The sequence below is a fragment of the Podarcis pityusensis genome (genome assembly GCF_964106645.2).
Source record: "Podarcis pityusensis genome assembly, chromosome: 4".
Classification (NCBI taxonomy): Eukaryota; Metazoa; Chordata; class Lepidosauria; order Squamata; family Lacertidae; genus Podarcis; species Podarcis pityusensis.
Window position 1 is genome coordinate 93,714,112 of NC_138027.1, and position 17,909 is coordinate 93,732,020.

Sequence of the window (17,909 nt, forward strand, 5' to 3'; positions counted from 1 at the left end):
TCAGAGAAGTGTGACTGGCCCAAGGTCACCCAGCAGCTGCATGTGGAGGAACGGAGATGCGAACCTGGTTCACCAGATTACGAGTCTACCGCTCTTAACCACTACACCACACTGGCTCTCATGAAGCTCCCCTGATGACTGTCTCTCAGCCTAACCTACCGCCCAGGGGTTCTTGTGAAGATAAGATGGGGGAAGATGAAGAACCATGTCTGCCACCTTGAGCTACTTCTAGGAAAAGTGGTATATAAATGTAATAACAAATAAATTGAAGAACTGCTCTATTAAGGCAAGACATCTACAGTTCTACCTGCTTTTACCTCTTGATCTGTACACCACCTGTGGCTAGCAGACTTTAGAAAGGTTTGTCACTCCTGAGTGACAAAGTGACAAAGAGAGCTGGAGCCTCATAAAATGGGCTCACCTCACAGAAGAATAAGAGAGGCAATAGCTGAGTGCGATTTGACTGCAACCCCGGTTTTGGCAAACCCTGTCGGTTGAAATAATCAAGTCAAAACTTGAGGAATAACATTGTTGCAAGCTATTGGCGTTAAATAAACTTGAAGTATTGGTGATGGCAGTGCACATTTGCATGCAGAGAGGAGAGTGAAATCGCAGGGAGAATGCCCTTGGAGTTGCATCACCTACTTTGTGGCCATCTGCAAATGATGGCAACTAGAATTATGGAAAGTGCAAGTCAAGTGGTTTCAGGTGTGCTGAAAATTGGCATCCCAAAGCTGTAAACGCAGCAGCTCTTCATGCCCTGCAAAATGGCTGGTCATTTACATATAAATGGAAATAGTTAAAGGGAGGCTACAGTAGAGGAGGTTCCACAAAACAGTGTTATGCAAATTTATTTTGGCTTCCTCTTCGAACAGCTTTTCTAAAAAATAAATAAATAAAAACTCCCCAAATAACATTGCACTCATTATTATGGGATCACTTTTTGTGATTTAACACATTGCAAGAGACCAGAAGGCTTCCTAGTTGTCAAATTTCAGAACGCAGGTGTTAAGAGAACACGGATGGTTTGACATGGCCCTTATTTAATATACTGCATGTTATTTCCTCTACAAAAGATTTCCCTGTCTTTTTAGCACTGCCTGTGCCTGACAGGGGTCATAGTCCAGGAGAAAAGACACTTAAATAGGCATAGTTATTTTGTCAATTATGAATTCCTCGTTGCATGCTTGCGCTAAGTCATGGTTGTATTTCCAGAAAGCAATATTCTGTGTGCACAAGACTCAGGCAGTGTATATGCTATATACTGTCTGTCCACTGTGCACACACACACACAAACAAACACACACACACACACACACACACACACACACACACCAATATAATCTTGGGAACTGTAGTTTCTTAAGAGTGCTGGGAGTTGTTTCTCTGTGAGGGGTAAACTGTAGTTCCCACAGGATGGAAGGATGTGCTTTAAATGTATGGTGCCTACACAATCTTAAGTGTTTAAAATATAAGAAAAATCACTTTTCTGGAAATGGGTCTGTTTTCCTCAAAGAATCCAGAGCTAACATCAGTAAGCAATGCACATACATTTCTTTTTTAAAAAGAAAATTCTTTATTTGATATCTCAGATTAAAACTTTACAGTCACATATCCAACATACAACATAAAAACAAGATTCCAATGAATTTCTTGGATTTCCCTCCTCCCCTTTGTGGGTCCCATTGTTAATCATTTCCTCCTGCATCTTTTATAATAATCCATATATTGTGTCTCTCCATTGTATCAAAAATTCACCATTAAACTACAAATGATATTCCAATCCTACTAAATTTTCCCCATTCCTTATTAAATTTTTGGTCTTAATGATTTCTGATTCTTCCGGTCATTTTAGCCATTTCGGCATAATCCAACAACTTGAACTGCCATTCTTCTCTGGTAGGGACCAGCAATGCACATACACTTCAAGCCTGATAAAGATTTAACCTTTTGAAAGTACCTCATTAATAACATGAATCCAGTTATGGTTTGCCTTGCTGCCTCTAGTAGTAAAAACACTGGCACCATTTTGCTTTTTAAAATGGAATTACAATATTTTAGGCAGGGTTTGCAAATTTCATAATAACATCTTAGCCTAAGCATTCAGAAATAATCTTCTTCTTTGGCTATCATTCGTAGCCAAGTAAGATTGTCTTCCATAAACACGGTTTTAACAATGAGTACATAGGTGACTGTGGAGGCCAATTCTGGATCCACACGTCCTTCCACAGCTGAGACATTGGTTTCCGGGCAGGAGTTGATCACGGTGTGGATTTGCCAAGCGTGCCTTCCTCCTAGCACATTTCTCCTTTGCGTCCTGAGTTCGAGTGTCTCACACATGGAGACATCTAGCCTACATTTTCAAAAACAGTTTTTCCTATTTAACAAATTTTTAGCATCTGGATTTGAAGTTCCACTCCTCCATAAATTATACTGTGTGATCTTGGTTCATTTATCATGGTTTGGTTCATATAGTTGTCGTGATCAACCACAGGACTGTTCAGACCACCAGCAGGCTTGTGAGTGAGATAATCCAGCAGAAATGGTGTGGCAGCACCTTTAGTAGTTAACTAGGAACATGTGGGGACCGTGCAGTGCCCCTTATAATTTGTGTAATCACAATCATTTGAAAAAAAGGAAGCCACAATTGTACATAGAGGCAACAGTGCTCATAATTGCTACTAGGCTGCAAACCCAGTGGTTGCTCCGACACCTCACCAATGAAAGTTGCCCATCAAAACACATGAATCATAGAGCTGTGGAGTTGGAAGGGACCCCAGCGGTCATCTAGTCCAACCCTCTGCAATGCAGGAATCTCAGCTATAAAGCATCCATGACAGATGGCCGTCCTACCTCTGCTTAAAAACCTCCAAGGAAGGAGAGTCCACAACCTCCCAAGGGAGACCATTTCCATGTCGAACAGCTATTAGGGTCAGAAAGTTTTCCCTGATGTTTAGTCAGGATCTTCGTTCTTGTAACTTGAAACCATTGGTTTGGGTCTCCACAGCAGGAGGAAACAAGCTTACTCCCTCTTCCGTGTGGCAGCCCTTGAGATATTTGAAGACGGTTCCTGTATCTCCTCTCAGTCTTCTCTTTTCCAGGCTAAACATACCCAGCTCCTTCAACCGTTCCTCACAAGGCTGGGTTTCCAGGCCCTTGATCATCTTGGTTGCCCTCCTCTGCACACGTTGCAGCTTCTCAACGTCCTTCTTAAATTGTGGTGCCCAGAGTTGGACACAGTATTCAAGGTGTGGTCAGACCAAGGCAGAATAAAGTGGTACTATGACTTCCCTTGATCTGGACACTATAATTCTGTTGATGCAGCCCAGAAGAGCATTATCTTTTTTGTGGCTGCATCATTGTTGACTCATGTTAAGGACATATTCCTCTTCCTAACCTTCTTTGAGAGCAGTTTGAAAGGATAACGTGGCATAACTCTTGCCTGCTACCTTATGTCTTTCCTCCTTTCGTGTCCTCTTTTTCTTCTTCTTTTTTTTTGAATATATAAAGCAGTTGTGAGATTAATGTTTTGCCTTTTAATGCCTGCTCTGTAACATGAGATCCAGAGCACAAAAATGCATGATGGAAGATCTTAGTGTTCTGCTAAACCTGTGGGACCAGTTAGACTTAGGATTTCTTGTTATTGTAGAATTCATGGAAAAGAGTTTTGCAGTTCTGCATTAGTCAAGATTTTGGTCACTGAACGCATTGTGCCCTGAGGGGCCACCATCATTGTGCAACATGCAGAAGGTTTACTTCCTTCTTTCAGGAGCAGCTGCCAGCCATTCTGAATTAAACTCTCTTGGAACTCAGTGAAGCTCTCAAAATGGCTTGTAGTATGAGCTGCGCTGCTGCTTTTGTGGAAAGAAACTCCAAAAGAACTTGTGTCTGCAGAATCTTTTCCAGGCACTTTAAATTGGCTCGCAATAATGCAGCTATTTTGAATTATGCTGCTGGAGGAGACTCTTGAGAGTCCCATGGACTGCAAGAAGATCAAACCTACCTATTCTGAAGGAAATCAGCCCTGAGTGCTCACTGGAAGGACAGATCCTGAAGCTGAGGCTCCAGTACTTTGGCCACCCTCATGAGAAGACTCCCTGGAAAAGACCCTGATGTTGGGAAAGATGGAGGGCACAAGGAGAAGGGGACGACAGAGGACAAGATGGTTGGAGAGTGTTCTCGAAGCTACCAGCATGAGTTTGACCAAACAGCGGGAGGCAGTGGAAGACAGGAGTGCCTGGTGTGCTCTGGTTCATGGGGTTACAAAGAGTTGGACATGACTAAACGACTAAACAACAACAGCTACACAGCTAAGTCTGTGTTTGGAGTTTGTTTTTTCTATAAAAGCAGAGCTCAAAAATAGGGAACAAGAGAGGAATAATTGTTAATTGTTCAAAGCACTCTTGGTATCCCTCTTCAGATGTTCAGGAAACTCAGTAAGCTAAACATGGGTGAGCATGGGAACAAGTATGCTAGCTCCAGCCTCCGCCCCATGCAAGTTGTGTGTGACAGCCTGAAGCATAGGAGCTACTCAGTGGTGTAGCATGTGGGGTCACAGGGGTGGTTGCCCCGGGTGCACAATTTCAACACCCAGTGCTGGTTCAGTACAGCTGTGCGCTTCCATCACTGGGCTTCATTGAAAACGGCTTCTCCATGCAAACCAATAACTGACCTCTCCAGACAGTGGAACAATTCTTATTTTCTTATCTCTGTGGCTGCAGTCTCCTGAGTGATGTTGACGCCATTAGGCAGTTGAATGTGCATGCGCATTCCATCCTTTGCCCTCCCTCTCACCCACCCCTCTGCATGGCCCGGGTACTGACAACCCACACTATGCCAATGGACCTGCTTCTACTCATGTAGACTCCCTGTGAGATGTAAAACCCTGGTTATTTCATTTTGGTACGTGGTATTGGGTGACGCTCCTGCCAACCTAGCAGTTCAAAAGCACATCAAAGTGCAAGTAGATAAATAGGTACCGCTCCGGCGGGAAGGTAAACGGCGTTTCCGTGCGCTGCTCTGGTTTGCCAGAAGCAGCTTAGTCAAGCTGGCCACATGACCCGGAAGCTGTACGCCGTCTCCCTTGGCCAATAAAGCGAGATCAGCGCCGCAACCCCAGAGTCGGTCACAACTGGACCTAATGGTCAGGGGTCTCTTTACCTTTACCTATTGGGTGACACAGATGGATTAGCACTAAGGGACCTATTCCAACTTTCTTCTGTAAGGACAGTATAGGTGGCTTCTGTTGTTCTTTGATAGCGCAGATTGGCAAGCTATTCTTTTTTTGTTTTATTTGCTATAGACTGATTATTTTGAAGGGTATTCATGGGCAAGAACTTCCTTGTTTAAAGAGAAGGCTATAACAATTCCATTAATTGTAATGTTTTGTTAATCACTCTTGAACAGGAAGGTGAGTGGGACCTGGAAGTAAGCATATATGGATAGCAATGAGAGAAATGGTTCCCTCATATTTCAGATGGGCTGAGCATGGCTTCTTTGTAAAGCAGCCCATATGGCTAGGGTGGAGCCAGAGAGATTAAGAAATCAGCAATGCGAGGGGAGGATCACAAAGAAGGAGATTTGGACAAATAAGACAATGATGCACAACCATTAGAAAGTTTGTGCACAATAAATCTGAAGAGAGCAGTTAGTGAATTATGAGGTTTGCAAAACTACATTTTTTGGTTCACTGCAATCACTTGTGCCCTGTGACCTAAGAAAGAAATTGCGTTTTCTGAATTACTTTATCTGTAAACAAAAGTGTGTGAAATATGGTTTGTTAAAATAAAGGAAGGCAAGTTCACAGTGCATACAAAAATGTATTGTATCAGCATGAACATCGAGCTGGAAAATTGGACTCCATCACATCCCATATTTCTTTTCTATCTCAGGCAATGTCTTTTTCAAATGCACTTTTCTTTTGTTTCTTTTTTAATGTCAGTGCAGATAACAATCAGCAAGAAATTTACTCCAGAAGACATACAGTATAATGGTAGAATGTTCACTTACTAGAAAGCAAGAGGCATAGATAAAAAAATTGTGCTCCAGGTTTATTTTAGTTATTTAAATTTATTCCACCCTCTGCCCTTTAGGCTCTGGGTGCATCACTACATTTAAAAAAGATTAATATAACAAATCTGTAGACAGGGGGGACATATAAAAGATATACTGCTACATAAAGCCTTCCTCATTTATTTATTTTTTGGAAAAAAGAAAGAATTACATTTCCTTCCTAGGAGAACATTTATCACCTTTTTATACATTACCAGGATACAAACATAAGCACTGCACAAGGAACTCATAATACTCTTTTAACCATACCAATTATTTTGTGCGAAGAGTGAACTTATGTCTCTCCACTTCACAGCTAACTCAGAAGCAAGTGGAAAGGATGCAAGAGTCATTTGCTTATTTGCTCATATATAGGGAGGGGGAGAGTAATTTAAGTGAGTATTATTAAAGGTGAACTTACTTAATTCACTTTTCCTGAAACAATACAAGAACAAAAACACAGACATCCTTCAAAATTTTCACCACCAAATCCCAAATTTTGCAATGCAGTTCTCCAGCTGATTAATGTGTAAAAATAAATGCATAGACTAGGGTGAAGTGTACATAAAGATGCACATATTAGCTAAAATAACTTTTTGAATTGTATTTATATTATGGGAAATTGCTTTACAAAAATGTAAGTATTACGTCCAAGTCTGGAGAAATGATTTATGACTGGGGGAAAAGAGAAACTGAGATAAATGAATATTGGCAGATTCATTCCTACTCTTGTACCACAGTTGCTTTCTGCTTATGTACACAGCCATGTGCAGGATTGGGCCTTGGTGGGCTCTGAGAGGAATGGTGTTCAAAAAAACTGCCTACACACCCTTTCTGTGAGTGTATTTAATACGTGAATGCTCACCACCAGTAGGTCTCATTTCACCAAACTATAACAGGGCATAGAGTAACGGGAGATTTCTGTGGTATATAAAGCTATTTAAAACCTGGTACAATGGTGTAATATGTCTTTAATATTCACCGTTGTAGAGCACATTACGATAATCGATTCTCAAGGTTACAAAAACTCGTTGCGTAATGAAACATCAAAGATAGCAATAGTTTTAAGGTTTTCTTTCAACTGAAGTCTATAAAAGGTCACACTCTAAAGTAAGTTTTTTAAAAATATGCCATGAAGACCAAATCTTCCATTTTGTTTTAAAACAAAGAACTGCAGACTAACACAGCTACAAACTTGAATCAGATAATGCAATGCTGTTTAGAAATATTTTTTACTCATGTGAAAGGGAATGCTAAATTCTTTGCACAGTCCAGTTAACCTACAACTAGAAATTTGTGCACAGTGACCATTGTAGAGCTCATTTTGTTATTACAGTGGTGCCCCGCAAGACGAATGCCTCGCAAGACGGAAAACCCGCTAGACGAAAGGGTTTTCCGTTTTGGAGGTGCTTCGCAAAACGAATTTCCTATGTGCTTGCTTCGCAAGACGAAAATGTCTTGCGAGTTCCTGCGGGGTTTTTTTCCTTCCCCCCCCCTTTTTCCCAAGCCGCTAAACCGCTTATCAGCTGATGGCTAAGCCGCTTAACAGCTGATGCTAAGCCGCTTATCAGCTGATCGTTAAGCCGCTTATCAGCTTATCGTTAAGCCGCTTATCAGCTTATCGTTAAGCCGCTTATCAGCTGATCCACTAAGCCCGCTAAGCCGCTAATACTGTAGCACTAATCCGCTAAACCGCTAATGGGCTTGCTTCGCAAGACGAAAAAACCCGCAAGATGAAGAGACTCGCGGAACGGATTCTTTTCGTCTTGCGAGGCACCACTGTACATGTTTCTGGTCACTCATCCAGACATACAAGAACGTATACATGTGTCACCAATGGGGTATTTCTTAAAATCTTGCAGTCGGAATCATGGTGTGCCATGAGTACATTGCACTATAAATTTATACCAGGGGAAAATTAACTACTGACCACAGACTACTGTGTGCAAAGAGCAAAAATATATTTATTACAATTAGGAGACAGTTTATATCTATGAAAAGTGGGTACAAATATAGGCAAGGACTATACAGACAAGGGGAGCTTGGACCAGCAGTTTTTCAGGTTAGTTGTATGGAAAACGAAGAGCGTGAGGAAGGAACAGGCAAAGGTGGAAGAACTCAACTCAACCGTGGGATAAAAGGGAGAGCTAAACTCAACAGCGGAAACTCAAGATGTAAATGACCCTGGATTCGGACTACACAAGGAGGAGGACATAAAGTCAGGAGGATAAGCCTGTCACCACCTCTTGCCCTGCCCAACCTACCACCTTCGTGGTGACAGAAAAGCGCCACTGGCATCAGCATCAATTTCCAGTGAGGTCTTGTGTGCTCTGCACAACAGGGGCATAGGCAGTGTGGCAGGTGAGGCGCTTGTGGAGATTCAACTCAGATGCTTCACCCCCACCTAATGGGTGAACCAGCCTTGATGGCAAGTGAGGGCTGCATGGATAGTTGGCTATTACAGAGAACCATAGAAGGTCTTTCTTGGATGCAGAAAAGTTGAGAGATAGTTCTCATATGATACCCCTTTCATATGCTCTCCAGATTAAATATAGGAAATATATTGTGTAAGACCAAAGCTGGACCCTTGCCAAATGCTTATTTTAAGTAGGAACCATAATTTCTCTACAAATTAAAAGAAAAATCCTCATCAAAATTCAGCAGCAGCTAAGTGCGAATTTCCCCTAATAAGCACATTTTTTTTGTATGCAGTTGTGACTAATGTACACATTTGTGCCACCAGTTTTCCCTAGTATGCTTTTCTGTATGTTATTTTCTGTATGTTATTTTCACTAATATATTCGGTTTTATGCACATGCCCCCATAGTATGTGCATTTCAAACATAGTTTGGTTGGAAAAATTCAGGAAACTTCATCAAAAATTCAGATCAGTGCAGATTCTGAAGGATATCTGTGCTTCAATTCATGTATTATTTCAGGAAATGCAAATTTGGTAGATTCACCTTTAAATGTGAAGTGAATCGAATTTGTTCCCCATCCCTAGTCTTCAGAGTCCACCCATCACTCAGTTAGGTGAAAGGCCCCCACATCCCTTTTCAATGGGCTAAACCCATCAGAACTCACCGAAAAGCTTGCAACCTCTTGTCAACGTGTCCATTTTAAGGAAGGCACAAATGCCTTTTGCTTAGCCAGCCCAGCCTGTAGCTACTTTTATGCTGAGTTTCTATTGGCCCAAGAGACTGTAGATATATTTCACCATAAATGAAATAGACCAAAGAGCAGGATGTGACCAGATTACAAGACGATCAATGCAACACGAAAGCTTTTACAAAGATCATTTAAAGAAGCTTAGCAAAGTGCACCTCCCTATTAAACTCATTAGGTGTATCTCCAGAGACAACTTAGCAGAGCTGTAGTAGGGAAATAAACATTTAGAGCAAAAAAGGAAGAGAGCCTGATCAGAGGTTAAGATCTCCATAAAAATGTAATAATCAACCAACTATAAATATTTTAAGTGCCTTTGATAATGATGGATTAAGAAGAATGGCCCAGGCTATTAAAAAAATGGATCAGTCAGAATTTTGGAGTGCACTTCTACCCACAAGCAGCTTTGAACCAGGCAGACTTTAAAATGTTAATGCCGTTTTTTAAAATGTAGGGCATTGAGAGGAGTTGAACCCCACAACAGATGTAAAATGGGATGGGGGATTAAGCCTCCAACCTAGTTTTGTGCACAGCAAAGACTTTCAAAATAGAAGTGAATCAGAAAAGATTTCAAAGTTTCACAGTTGGTTAATAGTTTTCTCAGTGTTAGGTTCTGTCTCTCCATACAGTGGTGGATGATGCGGGTGGCGCTGTGGTCTAAACCACTGAGCCTCTTGGGCTTGCCGATCAGAAGGTTGGCGGTTCGAATCCCCGCAAAGGGATGAGCTCCTGTTGCTCTGTCCCAGCTCCTGCCAACCTAGCAGTTCGAAAGCATGCCAGTGCAAGTATATAGATAGGTACCGCTGCGGGGGGAAGGTAAATGATGTTTCCGGGCACTCTGGCTTCCGTCACAGTGTCCCATTGCACTAGAAATGGTTTAGTCCTGCTGGCCACATGACCCGGAAAGCTGTCTGTGGACAAACACCGGCTCCCTTGGCCTGAAAGAGAGATGAGCGCCACAACCCCATAGTCACCTTTGACTGGACGTAACCATCCAGGTGTGGGTTAAACCACAGAGCTTAGGACTTGCCGAACAGAAGGTTGGTGGTTTGAATCCCCGTGATGGGATGAGCTCCCGTTGCTCGGTCCCTGCTCCTGCCAACCTAGCAGTTCGAAAGCACCTCAAAGTGCAAGTAGATAAATAGGTACCGCTCCGACGGGAAGGTAAACGGTGTTTCTGTGTGCTGCTCTGGTTCGCCAGAAGTGGCTTAGTCATGCTGGCCACATGACCCGGAAGCTGTACGCCGGCTCCCTTGGCCAATAAAGCGAGATGAGCACCGCAACCCCAGTCAGCCACGACTGGACGTAATGGTCAGGGGTCCCTTTACCTTTAACCATCCAGGGGTCCTTTACCTCTTACCTTTTACAGTGCTGGAATCAGGAAATGTTGGACTCAGGACTTAATGGCCTGATCTGTGGCTCTTTAGATTGAAAAATGCATTGCTTTGTTCAAAACATAGCAAGCCGGAATCCCACGGGTGGAATCGCCTGCTGGCCCCCAGCTCCTGCCACTGGAGAAATGGTATCAGATTCCAGCAAAATGTCACTAGAAGGCACCATATGACCTTGGTAAGTGATGCTTTGGCAGTAGGCAGTCTTAATGGTGTATTCTGCAAACAACATGATTTGTTTACTGGCTTGGGTCTGCAATCCTACAGTCAGTTGGAAGGCTGGCTGAGAAGCCTTAAGAAATGGTGTTAGTTGGCACTCTGTTGGTGGAGAGAGCAGTCTTCAGGTAGGGAGACATTGGCACTGCTGGAAGAAATCTCCATTGCCACAGAAGTTCTGATAATGGCATCCCTCCAGGGATGGGTGCAAAGAGGGACATTGCAGGGGCATGTCAAGGGTAGTTATGGATGCGCAGAATTCAAAGCATTCTCCCATTATACCCACAAAATTGACTTGGAACTTCAGCAGCTCTGGTGCTTGTATAGTCATTAATGGGAGTTAATGAGAAACAGGATTACCCCAAACCCTTGCACCAGCTCTAGTTGCAGTGAATAATAATAATAATAATAATAATAATAATAATAATAATTTATTTATACCCCGCCCATCTGACTGGGTTAACCCAGCCACTCTGGGTAGCTCCCAACAGAATATTAAAAACATGGTAAAACATCAAACATTAAAACTTCCCTAAATAGGGCTGCTTTCAGATGTCTTCTAAAAGTCAGTTGTTGTTTATTTCCTTGACATCTGATGGGAGGACATTCCATAGGGCAGGTGCCACTACCGAGAAAGCCGTCTGCCTGGTTCCCTGTAACCTCACTTCTCGCAGGGAGGGAACCGTCAGAAGGCTCTCGGAGCTGGACCGGAACTGTTTTAGACAGTTTACTTTCATGCTTGAAAGTGCCCTAGAATCCATTTACTTTCATTGCTTGGTCTGATCCTATGGAGTTATTCTGGCGAGCAGCGTACTTGCTCCCCCTCCCCCTCTCCACACCTGGGATAGGATTACTGCGTGAATTGGTTATCCTATATATCAGGCATGTCCAACAGGTCGATCATGATCTTCCTGTTGATTGCTGGGCATACGTGGTTGACCCCCCTCCCAAAAAAAAAGCTCAACAACTTTGGCTAGATCACTGCCAGTTTTTTAATAGTGGGAGTAGATTGCAGTCTCTTGAAAGCTGGACATGCCTGCTATATATTTTATTTTATTTTATTTTATTTTATTTTATTTTATTTTATTTTATTTTATTTTATTTTATTTTATTTTATTTTATTTATTTTATTTTATTTTATTTTATTTTATTATCACCCTGTAAAATGTGTTGGGATAAATGCAGTGGTACCTCAGGTTATATACGCTTCTGGTTACATACACTTCAGGTTACAGACTACGCTAACCCAGAAATATTACCTTGGGTTAAGAACTTTGCTTCAGGATGAGAACAGAAACTGTGCTCCGGCGGCGCGGCGGCAGCAGGAGCCCCATTAGCTAAAGTGGTGCTTCAGGTTAAGAACAGTTTCAGGTTAAGAACGGACCTCTGGAACGAATTACGTTCTTAACCTGAGGTACCACTGTAAATAATTCATTCTCCGTCTGTGTGTGTGTGTGTGTGTGTGTTGCAAAATCCTGGGTTTCAAAACTGACTTTTTATCTCAGGGCTTTATGAAACACTCCACTTGTAAATGTGTATCATGCATTATTTTACTTAAAATACAATAAGAAAATCAATTGAACTTTCCCAAAGGTTTGTCCAATTGCCCAGGGCCAGTGAGAAATGGATGTAGTAGAAATATTCTACTAACAAAAAGGCACTGCCAAAATGTTAAAATATTAATTCCATTACTTTGTATGCAGATATGCATGAAGCAGAAGCAATTACCCCAATTTTAATTGCTTCGTAGATGAATACAGTTATGATGTTACTCATTCTGTTGGTAGTGTATGTATAAAATAGAATCCACATACCACAATCATGGATTTCATTTAAAAGTAAAACTTACCAATGTGAGATATATTAAAGCAATAAACGGGTAAGAGATTAAACTTTCATAAACAGTAAGAGCTCATTGTTTTGTAAATGAGTGTATAATAAACATCTTGGTAATGCAAAGAAGCCCATTAAAGTGACTGGGAGCCTCATGCTTTTGGGAAACTTTTGATTTATATTTTTAATCATTTGGTAGTGCATGGTGTAGCAATTAAAGAATGGAAATGGGCTTCAGCATTCCCTCTCTCAATTGTCAACTTTTTTTTTTTATTAAACGAGCAAATGCACAGATGTGGTGCAGTATCAACAAAGCTCACTGCTCAGACGTAGCAGTAGTCCTAAATGAATTAAGTCACAATATTAGTGACAATTGAGCACCTTAAATAATTAAATGCTGGCGGGTACTTTTTCTGCAACTGGAGTATGATTCAACTTTTAAAATGTTATTATGTTTGCAGGCTTGTTTTTACATCTATCTATTTATCATCTATCTATCATCTATCTATCTATCTATCTATCTATCTATCTATCTATCTGTCTATCTATCTATCATCTATCTATCATTTATCTATCTATATATTACATTTGCAAACCAGTAGAAGCAGCACAGCTGGGAATAGATTTTAGAAGCTTAGAAAAAAGCAGGTGTTTTGTTTCGTATTCCAAATCCGTGATTCTTAAAAACCAATTCACACAGCTGCTATGCCCTTGTTTGGCACTGTTATTGGACCACCGACAGCCATAGCAATCGGGCTCTCTGATTGGTCCAGCATGTTATTGTTTTGATGTGTTCTGTGATATTTTGGAATCACCGTATTTTTCGCTCTATAGGATGCACTTTCCCCCTTCTAAAAAGTAAGGGAAAATGTGTGTGCGTCTTATGGAGCGAATGCAGGCTGCGCAGATAAGCCCAAAGCCAGAACAGGGAGACAGAGCGTTGCGCAGCGCTCCGTCTCGCTGTTCTAGCTTGGGGTTAGCTGCGCAAAGCCTCCGCAGGGCAGCAGGGTGCCTTCACCCCACTGCCCTGCGGAGGCTTCACAAGCTGTCCCCGAAGCCAGAACAGCAAGAGGCTATCCCAGAAGCCAGATCCCTCTTGCTGTTCTGGCTTCTGGGGTTCAGAATTTTTTTCTTCTTGTTTCCTCCCCCCCAAACTAGGTGCGTCTTATCGTCCGGTGCATCCTGTAGAGGGAAAAATACAGTATTATTATGTTACTATGTTGATTATGTTATTTATTTTATTAAATTGATACTGTACATTTATTTTTTGATTAAACTCATATTCAATGTGACGTTATCGTTTTGCTCTTGTTATGAAAGAGCTTGTTGCAGTGTTTATTTGAAATGCAGTCCATTGTTTGAAAAGTGGCAAAGGAATAAAATGAACGAGCAAATGGTACAGCACGAGGACAAGCTCTCATTTTACATGCCTGCATTCTGGTGAATTTTGTAAAGGTTGTGGTTGACTCAAATGGTAACTTGTGGTCATGACAAGCAATTCAACAGGCTGTTCCCTTTGGTCTCTATCTGTTATAAACAGATAGGAAAGGAAACTGGGGAAACAGGGGAAAGGTAACTGATCTAGGAAAGAGCTTACTGTACGTTTCAATGTATAACACGCCCCCGTCTGGAGGATTGCCCAGAGTTGATGAGCTTTTTGGGGGAAGGATTCCCATAGTTGTTGAGCTTTTTTGGGGGGGTGGCCCAAAAACCACCTATCCTCTGTCCCCTCACCGACAAAAGAAGCAAATCGGCCGCCCAATTGCCATAGCGACAGCCAATCAAACCAGCCCTTGCCAATCTCCGACTCAGAGCAGCAACCAATCCCACGTCCCCACAATGCACTATCCATGTATAAGACGACCCCCAATTTTTAACATTGTTTTTGAAGAAAGAAACCTAGTCTTGTACACGGAAAAGTACGGTATATATTTTGACCATTGAACTTGGCCTTCAAGAGAAGTATAGTGTCTCCCTGACCTGCCTGTGATTGGTTTTGTTTAGTTCTGGCTAGCTCTAAGCTGAAATGGGTGAATCTCAAACCTTTTCACTCCCTACAAAACATGTCCCTCCATTTGGTGATTTTTGCCAAGTCTTTGTGGAATAATTCAGAAATGTTCAGTAATATGAATAATTAATATACCAATGATTGGCAGACAGGGAAGCGGAAGTTTCTTTTCTCTTTAAACCTTTCTTTTTCCTTTTCTTTGTTTTTTTATGATTGCTCATTTCTGATAATGCTCTATTAATGTTGTTTGCATGAAAGAAGTTACCTACAGAGAGGTTATGGTCGAAAGGGAGGGGCCTTTGTGGCAAGAGTGGGTTTTTCTCTTGGTGTGAGACTGAGGAAAGGTATATATTTCTCAGGTGAAAGCTGGGGAGATTTGCTTCTTTGTATATGGATTGAAGATTAAGGTATAATTAGAATGACAAACCTAGACAGCATCTTAAAAAGCAGAGACATCACCTTGCCGACAAAGGTCCGTATAGATAAAGCTATGGTTTTCGCAGTAATAATAATAATAATAATAATAATAATATAATAATAAATTTTATTTATATCCCGCCCTCCCCAGCCGAAGCCGGTCTCAGGGCAGCTAACAACAATAAAACAGTACAAAAGTACAGCATAAACAACAGTCTAAAATCATTCGTTATAAAATTAATTAATTCAAGCCACTGGCAACCATTGGGCCAGAGCTCTGCGAAGATTGCCGAGGGAGGGAGTCAGGCTGTGCCCTGGCCAAAGGCCTGGTGGAACAGCTCTGTCTTGCAGGCCCTGCGGAAAGATGTCAAGTCCCGCAGGGCCCTGGTCTCTTGTGACAGAGTGTTCCACCAGATCGGAGCCACAGCCGAAAAAGCCCTGGCTCTAGTTGAGGCCAGCCTAACTTCTCTGTGGCCTGGGACCTTCAAGATGTTTTTATTCGAAGACCGTAAGTTTCTCTGTGGGGCATACCAGGAGAGGCGGTCCCGTAGGTACGAGGGTCCTAGGCCATATAGGGCTTTAAAGGTTAAAACCAGCACCTTAAACCTGATCCTGTACTCCACTGGGAGCCAGTGCAGCTGGTATAGCACCGGGTGAATGTGATCTCGCAGCGAAGACCTCGTAAGGAGTCTCGCTGCAGCATTCTGCACCCGCTGGAGTTTCTGGGTCAGTCTCAAGGGCAGCCCCACGTAGAGCGAGTTACAATAATCCAGTCTGGAGGTGACCGTCGCATGGATCACAGTAGCTAGGTCAGGGCGAGAGAGGTGAGGAGCCAACTGCTTAGCTTGGCGGAGATGGAAAAATGCCGCCTTTGTTATAGCTGCAATCTGCGCCTCCATGGAAAGGGAGGTGTCGAAGATTACACCCAAACTCTTAACGGACGGTGCTAGCACTAATTGCGCCCCCGCAAGAGATGGGAGTTGCCCTCCCAATCCCATATCGCCCCGTCCCAGCCACAGGACCTCTGTCTTCGAAGGATTTAGCTTCAACCGGCTCCCACGTAACCATCCAGCCACAGCTTCCAAACATCTGGTCAGTGTGTCTGGGGCCGAGTCAGGATGGCCGTCCATCAACAGATAGAGTTGGGTGTCATCAGCATACTGATGGCAGCCCAGCCCAAAACTCCGGACAAGCTGGGCGAGGGGGCGCATAAAGATGTTAAAAAGCATCGGGGAGAGTATCGCACCCTGAGGTACTCCACACACCAAGGAGTGGCGCGATGACAATTCCCCCCCCAAGCGCCACCCTCTGTCCCCAACCAGAGAGAAACGAGCGCAGCCATTGAAGGACTGTGCCCTGGATCCCCACGTCGGCAAGGCGGTGGTCCAGAAGTTCGTGATCGACCATGTCGAAAGCTGCTGACAGATCTAGAAGAATCAGCAGCCCCGACCCGCCTCGATCCAGCTGTCTACGAAGATCATCTGTTAGGGCAACCAGAGCCGTCTCGGTCCCATGACCAGCGCGGAAGCCGGACTGGAATGGATCCAGAGCCGATGTTTCATCCAGAAAACCACCAAGCTGTTCAGCAACCGCTCTCTCAATCACCTTACCCAGGAACGGAAGATTCGAAACCGGGCGGTAATTGGATAGATCTAAAGGATCTAATGATGTTTTCTTTAAGAGCGGGCGCACCACTGCCTCCTTCAGTTCCCCTGGGAATGTCCCCGTGCCAAGGGACAAATTGATGATATCCCCCAGGAGGGCCCGCACCTCGTCTGGACATGCTCTAATCAGCCAAGACGGGCACGGGTCGAGAGGACAGGTGGTGGGCTTTCCAGCTCGGAGGAGTCTGTCCACATCGGCTGGGGATATCCGGTCGAAGTGGTCCAATACTGGACCCGAGGACAGTCGAGGGGCCTCCAGTTCCTTTATTGTATCCAAATTGGCCGGAAGGTCATGGCGGAGCAACAAGACCTTCTCCACAAAAAAGCTCGCAAATGCCTCACAGCTGTGTGTCAAATTGTTATTTAAATTTGGCTGTCCCTCAAGGGACGTTAAAGACCTGATTATACTAAATAATTGCGCCGGGCGAGAGCTAGCGGATGCAATGGAGGCCGAGAAATATGACTTCTTAGCAGCCTTCACCGCCATCTCGTAGGTTTTCATAAAAGCCCTATAAGATGTTCTTGAGGCTCCGTCACGGGCACCCCGCCATACTCGCTCTAGCCGTCTGAGGTCCCGCTTCATTTTCCGGAGCTGTAGTGATGTATGGAAGTGAGAGATGGACCATAAAGAAGGCTGATCGCCGAAGAATTGATGCTTTTGAATTATGGTGCTGGAGGAGACTCTTGAGAGTCCCATGGACTGCAAGAAGATCAAACCTCTCCATTCTGAAGGAAATCAGCCCTGAGTGCTCACTGGAAGGACAGATCCTGAAGCTGAGGCTCCAATACTTTAGTCACCTCATGAGAAGAAAAGACTCCCTGGAAAAGACCCTGATGTTGGGAAAGATGGAGGGCACAAGGAGAAGGGGATGACAGAGGACGAGATGGTTGGACAGTGTCCTTGAAGCTACCAGCACGAGTCTGACCAAACTGCAGGAGGCAGTGGAAGACAGGAGTGCCTGGTGTGCTCTGGTCCATGGGGTCACGAAGAGTCGGACACGACTAAACGACTAAACAACAACAACAAAGAATAGAGGGATATATGTTTGTGTGTGTTTTATTATTTGTATTGTCTTTCTCATCTCTTTTCTTCATTCCTTTGCCTTCCTGAATTTTGTTCTCTCTCTCTCTGATTTCATTTGTTCTAGATATAATCTTATTGTA

General features: G+C 43.2%; 1 protein-coding gene across 2 annotated transcripts in view; it reads left to right on the plus strand.

Moving 5' to 3' along the window:
• GPC6 (glypican 6) overlaps positions 1 to 17,909 on the plus strand; it is a 796,530-nt gene that overhangs the window by 381,707 nt on the left and 396,914 nt on the right. The gene's annotated exons all lie outside the window — the stretch shown is intronic.